This window comes from Mesocricetus auratus, unplaced genomic scaffold (genome assembly GCF_017639785.1).
Source record: "Mesocricetus auratus isolate SY011 unplaced genomic scaffold, BCM_Maur_2.0 Super-Scaffold_100045, whole genome shotgun sequence".
NCBI classification, from domain to species: Eukaryota; Metazoa; Chordata; class Mammalia; order Rodentia; family Cricetidae; genus Mesocricetus; species Mesocricetus auratus.
Genome location: NW_024429222.1, coordinates 4,006,045 through 4,015,368, shown reverse-complemented (window position 1 = coordinate 4,015,368; position 9,324 = coordinate 4,006,045). Strand labels below are relative to the sequence as shown.

Here is a 9,324-nt window from a genome sequence, read left to right as displayed (position 1 = left end):
GTGTAGGGGAGAGGGGGGACTGTCTCCAGTGAAGAGCCTGCAGTCTGTGCAGGGGAGAGGGGGGCTGTCTCCAGGGAAGAGCCTGCAGTCTGTGCAGGGGAGAGGGGGGACTGTCTCCAGGGAAGAGCCTGCAGTCTGTGCAGGGGAGAGGGGGACTGTCTCCAGGGAAGAGCCTGCAGTCTGTTCAGGTGCAGTCAAGCCCAGGGTCTTGGCTTCCATGAGTCTACACTTACACCAGGGTTGGCTTTCCAGGCCGAATCTGCTTCTGAGTCATCCATGCTCTTGTAAGCCACCCCTCACCTGTGCTCCTGGACTTGGTGGACCTGTTTCTTTGGTCTCTGCCAGAGCTCTGTCTGGGGTGCATGTACATTTGCTCTCATCTCCCCAAGAAGATCTGCACAATGGGTTACTAGTAAGTTGAGCTGAGAGCATGACTAAACATGTCTGCAGAAGAACCAATTGAAAATATCAATAAACATATAAAACAAGCAAATGTGGGCCATGCCCATTGGAACAACAATAGAATATCATTTGTATCCCTTAGACTGGAAAAAAATTGTAATGTCTAACAAGAAGATGCCTAAGGTGGGTGTTTATAGAGATATATTATTTATGATTTACTAAAGCTTGCCTGAAGATTCAGAAAGCAAAGTCAGCTACAAGCCTTAGAAGCCTGGCACATGCCTTTAATCCTAGGACTCAGGACTGAGAGATAGATCTCTGTGAGTTCAAGGCTACCCAGGGATACATGAGATTGAATCAGTCTAAAAGAGTAACAGAGATCACATGCCTTTAATCCCAGCACTAGAGGGGTGTAAAAGATAGAAGTAGGGTCTTTAGTAGTCAGTAGGAGGCATTTGTTCTCCAGCCACACTGAGGAGACGGCAGCAGTTTGAGACTTGGTGAAGAGCTCCTGCGTGGATCAGCCCTTTCAACCTGAGTCCGAGGTGAGAGCTAGTGGCTGGGTGCTTTGCTTTTCTGATCTTCAGCTTGAAGTTTGAACCCTAATATCAGGTTTTATTCGTGTTACAGGTGTTCTTGCTCTAACTGGGATGACCTGGGAAGTATTTATGTGATTTGAATTGATGCCGTCTTCCAGAAACGTATCATCTAGTGAAGAGAAGCCACGGGTGCCTGTGGATGCTTGTTCGCAGTGACTGCTATAGCAACCCCCAATCTCAGTGACTCAAAACAACCCAGATGTACTCTTCACTCATGCCACAGTTCCTGGAAGAAAGGGAGGAGATAACCTTGCTTATTAATTATGTAAACACCCAAGCACAGAAAGCAGCCGCTACCTGAGATGTCACAGATCACTATGCCAGAAAGAAGGGCAGCTTCGGGACATCTTACTCTTGCGGATAAGTGATCCAGTTAGGAAAAGACACTACAGTGTCTACAAAGTTTTAGTTCAGTAGTTATCTGCTCCATCTGCAGAAGTGGGGGTGGGGAGAGAGGAAAATACATCTGATCCTCAATCTTCCAAGCAGGAAGATACAAGTATTTAGCAAACTACTTAATACATATCAGAAACATCACTGCCTGCACTATCCATGTAGATTTTGTGAACTCACTTATTTAATTCAGGTAATAACCATACAGGCCTTTCCTGAGACACACGACCAAGCGTGGCTATGGACACGGGAGAGGGCGGCATCTCTGACAGTTGTTCTGACTGAGGCCATCACACTGTGTGGAAGGAAAGAGAAAGTCCCGTTCTCAGATGTCCCCTGAAGTTTGTGGGTGAAGGGCCACTGCTTCCTCCCATAAGCCTGTGCGTCACACTGACGGTGACACACCCTGTAGAGAGAGAGAACACGGGTATGGCCAGCCAAGACCAGTGCAGCTAGTCATTGTTCAGTCCTGCCGCCTCACAGAGTCTCAAAACTCCCTTCCCTGATTTCCTATCAGAGCATGCCAGCTGCCAGCTGCCCTGCTTCTGCGTGGGAGTGGCCAAAGGGGTCTGCCACTCAGCTGGTGACATGAAAAGTCCTTGCCCACTGGCTTCCCCTTTTTGGGTTGCCATGTCTTGTCTAAATTATCCTGAGAGTGTGTTGAGGGGTGTCACGGCCTCTTCTACAAAACCGCCTTGAGTGTGGGGTGCTTCTCCATCCTGCCGTTCTTCCTGCTTCCCACCAGCTCTCCAGACACGAGGCTGTCTTCCCTCTGCCTCACCCAGCCTCCAGTGATACCCCACTCTCCCTGAGCGAACCTCCCCAGCACCTTGAGCAGGAAGTACCCCAGCCCCTGCAGGTAGAATGGGCCACAGCAGCCTCCACGCCTCTTTCCAGGACACAGTAAAATCAGGTTGTCCTCTCCCAATACCTTCTCAGCTCGCCATCCTGGAGGAGCTCAGCGTGACACATGGATACGTGGCCATGACTCAGTTACTTTTCTATTGTCGTTACAAAATACCACGGCCAAGACAACTTATAAAAAAAAGAGAGCATCTAATTGGGGGCTTGCTTACATTTGCTGATCTGTAAACAGTGGCCTAGTTCAGTATAAGTCATTCGTCAATTACCAATTGCCACAATGATATGTATCAAACAGCCCCAAATCCAGTGGTTTATCTAAGTGACATACTGCTATAGGCAAGTCTACAAATCAAACGAGAGGTTCTAATCTAAGCCAGGCACAGAGGCACAATACATCTGTAGGTGGTTGTTAGAGCGGCTAATACCCTCCTCCTCTTACCTGGTTCCCTCCCAGGACCTTGGCCAGAACCCCTCTGTGGGCTGTCCACTGCTGAGTGGCCTCTCCCTCTCCAGCAAACACAAAGTTCCAGGAGAAAACCAGAGCACAGCCACGGCAACTTGCAAATCCAAGAAGTAAGGCAGTAAGTAACAGGTGCCAGTTCTCCATGACAAACTGAGTGTCACATTGCCCTGAATCAGAGAAGGAGCAGCAGTGAGCAAGTCTGCAACTAATTTACAAAACCAAAATGGGTATGTATCTGTGTGTGTGTATCTGTGTGTGTGTGTGTGTGTGTGTGTGTGTGTGCAAGCATGGGTGGTGGTGGAACAGAATGCAGGAACGAAATAAATTTTGCTTCTTTAAATTTTTCTTGTTTAGACTCCGCTGAGTGTTTTCCTAGCATGTCTGTCTATACACCACGTGCATGCCTCTTGCCTGCAGAGGTCAAAAGAGATCATCAGATCCCCCAGAACCAGGGCTATGAATAGTTGTGAGTTGTCACCTGGGAATCGAACCCAGGTCTTCTGCAAGAACAAGTCCTCAAGTTCTCTGAACTGCTGAACCATCTCTTCAGCCCCAGGAATTCCGTTTTTATCCCACGAAAAAGCAAAACTCATCTACCAATTAGAAAGTGTCTACCTCGTATCTACCTGTATGTGCAAGCATGATCTAGGGGGGCTGGCCTCCCCTCACACACTCAGCTTTCTTACATGGGACAAGGGGCTCAATGGCAACACCTGGGACTCTCTTGGTGTTTCGAAGACAGGTCTCAGGGTGCTGGGAATTAACACCCCAGGTAGCAACCTTCAGCCAGTGACACACAGAATGGAAGACAAGCCTAGGGTGAGCCAATCCCAAAGGCACCCACTCCACACTGTGGGTCCAGGTGTCCCCCAGGGCCTGTAGCAGTCACCTGCTTAATAATGGATGCTTGGCTGTCTTTCTTCTCTTCTCTGAAATTGTTTCCACTCCTCTCAAAGAAAGGAGTTAGCCTGCACCCTTCCTGTCCCGGTTACTTCTAGCCTGAGGGCTAACCCTGCAAATACTAGGAAGACTCGGAGTCCTGGGGACATTGAAAGGGCTTTGCAGACCAACAGTCGCCAGGCATCTGCCCCACCAAGTAGGCCTCTATCTCCTGGAGACCAAAGAAGCAGAATTGCTCCTTGTCCACAGGCTCAGGTCCCACCAGCAGGAGGGGCTGAGGCTTGGGGACTTAATGAGGTCCCTGACAGAAGCAAACCTGGCTGAAAATGACAAACGAACAGCATTACAGACTGGTCCCACAATTACTATCAGTTGGCTGTAATATAAATATGCAAATTCCCCGGGCTTGAACTTTAACACCCTCTGTAGAGACCATTCATCTCTTTAAAGTATTAATTTAAGTTGTAAAAGGGCTCATACATCACTGCATGTCATTTTGAAAACAAATATTAATCAATTTTACCCTCGGAATTGCTACAGAGGAGGCAGTCCCGGCTCCTATAATCCAGGAGGCGGTGGGAAAGATTTACATATTCATCCTGGCTTAAGGAAGCTGTGATAATGCAGGTACATCTACCCTTATCTGTTGCCAGCTTCTGCATCCTGGCCTGGAGAGGCTGCCTCTTGCTGATGACCTTGAGCCGGGGACAGTGGGCTCAGACCCATGGCCAGCTTCTTCCTTCCCTGAAATACTAGGCTTTCTCTCCCTAAACCCAAGGAGAACCACCGTTCTGGCTTGGGAGCCTGAGAGCAATAGGCTGGCCACCCACTGCCCCACGTCCTCTTCCACCAGCCTTAGGAACCCACAAATAACACTCTGGGAAGCAGGTGTGAAACTGGGAGGCACAGCAGGCAGGTGAGTGTTTTCTGAGGACATGTGTGTGTGTGTGTGTGTGTGTGTGTGTGTGTGTGTGTGTGTGTGTGTGTGTGTGTTAGGACGGAGTAGCCCAAGCATTCAAAACTAATCACTAATCCCACTTCTCTGCTATGTTACCTGAGAAATGGACCTGGATTTTAAAGACAGCAACTCGTGGCCAATGTCTGTGGAGAAAGCATGAAAAGCCCCCAGCACGGGCGTGTCTGTGGAGTGAGCACTGGGATTATACTGTGGACAAGTGTTTTAATTCCCACCACCCTCGATTGTTCTCCCCTTCTTCCCAGCCCCTCCCTTCACTTCTCCCTGCAGCAAGTTGGAGAGGTAGGACCTTCCTGCCAGCTGCTCCATCCAACGGATGGTCCACAAAGCACCCCAGAATAAAATACACGTTGGGGGAAATGATGATATCCCCCGTTCTTCAAGGCTGAACTACCAAGACTTCCCCCCAGGGAAATGGGGATCCCCCTGCCCCGCATCTTCATGAGAGCAGCCTTTAGGAGCCTCCGGATTCAGACAAGCCAGCACAGGGACATTGCCCTAGGCAGCTGCAGGGGAAAAGGGTCTTCCTTCACATAACAACATGGCCCTCTCGGAACTATCAGCATCCACCGCTCTCCTGGTGGGTACACTCACATCATCACGACTGGCTGTGCAGCTGAACTTAAGCCCAGAGCCCCACCGCTTCCTCCCTTCAGGCACCGGGATCAGTTTCCCACTGATGGACCACACGCCCACAGCTGAAGAGCCCCCGAGAGCTCCGCTGACCAGTGAGCATTGCGCACAGCTGAAGGGCCCCGAGAGCTCCACTGACCAGTGAGCACTGCCTACCACCTCCTGGTACATCAGCCAGCCGCAGAGGCAGCTGCAGATCCTTCACTTCTCGGCCTGGGCAGATGCAGGAGCATTTGGTGATGCAGCCGTGAATCCCAACCCTACAAGAAATGTCTGAAGCTCGTGATGTGTGCATACATGTGCACGATGAACCACGTGCAGCTCAAGCCACATGCAAGTGTGTACGATGTAAACTGACCCACAGGTAAGTGTGTGTATAACACATGAGCCCCATGAAAGCATTCCATCCATGTCTGTAGAGCCGTGTGTAGACACATGTATTGAGTGACATGTGTTAAACCCCCGTAAGTGTTGGTTTGTGAGAGCAAAAAACTGACAGCAGCAACGGAAACACACAGCCAAAGAGAAATAAAGCTTTCTGCAAATCCCCCTATGTTGGTTTAATTCACCAAACATTTATTCCACAGATGTTTATTAAAGAGCTAATCAGCTTTGGATAAATGCGCAATCCAGAGGCTAAAGAGCTGTGCTGGGAACAGAGAAGGGGGTACGCTTTCTCTTACAACCGCGGAAGCCTGGGGCAGAAACTAGGCCTCAAGAAAAGCCACAGTGAACAGCAGGAGAGCGAGCCCTCAGCTTTCCCCGTACTCCTGCCCTCAGTTAGTAACTAACACAAGCATCTCTCCTTACCAAAGGGAAACCTGTAAGCCTGGAACACTGGGTGACAGGGTGGGAAAATTCCAGAAACCGGTTGCGTTTTTTCAAGCATAGCACACAAACGTACTTCTAGACGGAACACACTGGAATGTTTCGGCTTTTTCTAGGAGGCGTCTTCAAGCACAAGCCCCCATTTTGCATGAAGGCCAAGGTCTCTTGCAGCTGATCTCTAGGCTCCTGGAGGCCAGTTACCTGATCAGCTGACAGCAAAGAGTGAGTTTCCATCTGTACATCAGGACAGGCCTAGCTTATAGCCTCATCCTAACAGTGGGACCTGGGAAAACACAGGGCAGTGGCTGTATTAATAGCCACCAGAACGGCAGCGCCAGCAGACATTTTATTTTTCCAACAAAGTGAGTCGGTTTCTTTCTTAATTCAACAGCAGAAATTGTGAAAATTAAAGCAGTTGACATAAAAATGTAGAACTCGCTGCGCATGAGTGGTGGCTGCCCTACAAGGAGGTGCGAGCCCTCCCATTGGCCGCAGTCACTTCCCACCCTCTCACCCATCCCCACTGCCGCTCCAATGTGAACCAGTGTGAGAACCTTTAGTTTCTGCTGGGTCCTCCCAGGAAACACACGAGAAACTGAGGCCCAAAGGGGAGAAGCCTGCCATAGCATGCCACCTCTCCTTGGACCAGCACCCTCCCTAAACTCTCATTCTAAGTTTTCAGGGGGAGGGGCTAAAGGAAGGCTAAAGCCTTGGCTGTGAGTTTTAAATGTTCTAGGAGACCCATCCCTCCCTTGCTCAGGATTTTCAAAGACGGATGGGGGTTATGGTTCCCAGAGAGGTGGAGGACGTGACAGGAACCCTCGTGTCTGGCGTTTCACAGTTTTGTCTCTTCTGTCTTTTGCATTTAGTGTATTACCAATATCAAGGCAAAGTGCATTCATTTGACAATCACCAAAGGGAAATCAGCTGCTGCCATAAAACCAATGAAGTTATGACAGCGGGCCCAGGAGGAGGCAGAGCCGAGTAAAACCTGTCAGGCTGCTGACAGGTGATGGTAAAGTGATGTGATGGTTCCTCCCGGCGCGATGGAAACTGACAAGGTGGGCCTCCCCACCTAATGGACACTTCCAGGCCCTCGCTCCAATGGACTGCACAGAAAGTTTAATCTCAGTAAACACCTACAAAGATCTGTTCCCGTGTTTAGAAAGAATACAGCCAGTAGGGCAAGAGCTGCAGCCTGCAAAGCAAGTGCCCAGGGTGCCAAACGGGAATGGCATGGGGACGCTAGGGGTTCCCCCATTCTTGGTGTCCTGAGTACACCTGCCTAAAGACACCTCGGCGGCTTACCCATCAGCTTCCCAAACAGAAACTAAGGCTCAAATCGCACCTACGTCACACAACATAGAGACAGAGAGCAACTGTCTCTATGACTCGTATTAAATGTGCCCGGCTCTGCGTCTTATAAAGTAATGTCAGTTAGAGAACAATGCCAGCCTGCCAGACAAGACACGTTAGAGGAGCAAAGCGGGTGGGGTGGGGGTGGGGGAAGACCCCCCCCCCAGCAACCCTCGGAATACAATGCACCAGCTGCACATTAATAAATATGTAATGTTTGATTAGAAATATGTATAGTATTTCTCCCTCCCCAAATGCCGGCTGGCCCTCAGGCGGAAGACGGGATCTGGCCCGCACTGACGGGTTTCTTTCGCTTGCTTTGAAAATACAAACCCAAATGTTTCCCTGTCCCAGCTGTTTCCCATTGTTGCTGTTTATCAGCTTGAAGGATGAACAGTGGAATAAAAAAAACACGCTCGCATTTCAAATGTGCCAGTCAGTCACGCCATTGTTCAAAGAAGAAAGCTTAATTGCCTGTGCTGGCAAACTTCTTTTTGGTGAATGTCCAGGTTTTAAGAACAGCTATTCAGCTGTGCGATTAGTTTAATACATGCAGAGAAAAGCATATAAAATCACACGGTTTTCTGGGGGGAAAAATAAATAAGGGGAAAAGAGGAAATTTTGGGGTGGGGGTGGGGGATGAGTCTCCACCATGCTCCCTCCAACACCAGACTCTCTTGAGTCTGTTTTCTACTTGGGACCCTCTGAAGCATCCTGTCATGGATGGCACGGGTCTGAGCAAACTTCAGACGCTGCCCACGGGCAGCTGGAACTGCAGACGGGCCATTCAAAGCGCTTCTCCTCTTGCTGAGCGCACCAACTTCTGCTTGAACTTCTTTCTAGGAGTGGAGCAGACTCTGCCAGCAAGGCCCAGGGACCATCGGGAAAATCAATTCTGGATTTTGGGGCCTGGCAAACAAAAGTTCTGGCAGGTGAGGCTTTGGATGCCAAAAGAGACTTCTCGACTGCCATGGTGAAGACCTCAGGCCAAGACCAAACACCCCAAGCAGCTCCTCTGACCATCAGGGATAAGTGCAGGCTGCGGTTGCCTGGCTCAGCCACTGGGAGAATCCATACAGTCTCCTCAGAAAATTCTGGATGTACAAATGACAAGGAACATGGTCTTCTGCTTGTGGTAGAATGAACTCAGCTGGCCCAGCCCGGTAACTTGCCTCCAAGAGGCCTCCACGTGGAAGCTGAATGTCCTGGAAACAGGATAGTCTAAACTAGCAGCAAGAAAATCACCCATCCCTTCCAGATTTAAGTGTTCGAGATCCTGCTCTAACCCATGTAGATGACCACTACCAAGACCTCCTCTGTGGGAGGAAGGGGGAGAAATGGGGACTAAGAGAACACCAGGACTGGGGGGAAGGGACCCAAAGTGCCAGAAGTGGCTTCCTAATTTACCAAGAGGACGTTCCCCAAGACAGTCTCTCTCTGCCTAGATTTTAATTCTACAGTGTTTTTCTATAACTAGGAAAGAGTGAAGTGTCTGGAAGTACTCCAGCCAGATACACAATGATGCAGTCTCTCCCTCCCTCCCTCCCTCTCTCTCTCTCTCTCTCTCTCTCTCTCTCTCTCTCTCACACACACACACACACTTTCCAGCATTCTCTCCTCCATACCATTTATAATGGACTGCTTACAGCACCCCCACCCCCAGGTCAGTGACCCCAGAGATTTGGGGTTCAGTATGCAAGTGACCTGTCATGGAACTTTTCAGCTGCCAGAGTCTCATGCATCCTCTCTGGCCCGTCTATATGCAGTGTCCTGTTAGTCATGTCCCCAGAGAGCCCTGGCTAATAATACAACACAGACAGAGTGGAGCGCTGGGGGCACAGTTATTGTCCACAGTCAAATCTGCAAGACCATCCACATCTGTGCCTGCCCTTGACCTCTCCTGGCCAAGC

At 49.8% G+C, this 9,324-nt stretch overlaps 1 long non-coding RNA gene across 1 annotated transcript; it reads right to left on the bottom strand.

Moving 5' to 3' along the window:
• Positions 1-773: 773 nt before the first annotated feature.
• LOC110342652 lies at positions 774-5,274 on the bottom strand. Its single transcript, XR_002384779.1, has 4 exons — positions 5,192-5,274; positions 2,698-2,888; positions 1,575-1,800; positions 774-1,227 (listed from the first exon to the last, which is right to left on the bottom strand). It is a non-coding gene; the product is annotated as an uncharacterized LOC110342652 (long non-coding RNA).
• Between the last annotated feature and the right edge of the window lie 4,050 nt (positions 5,275-9,324).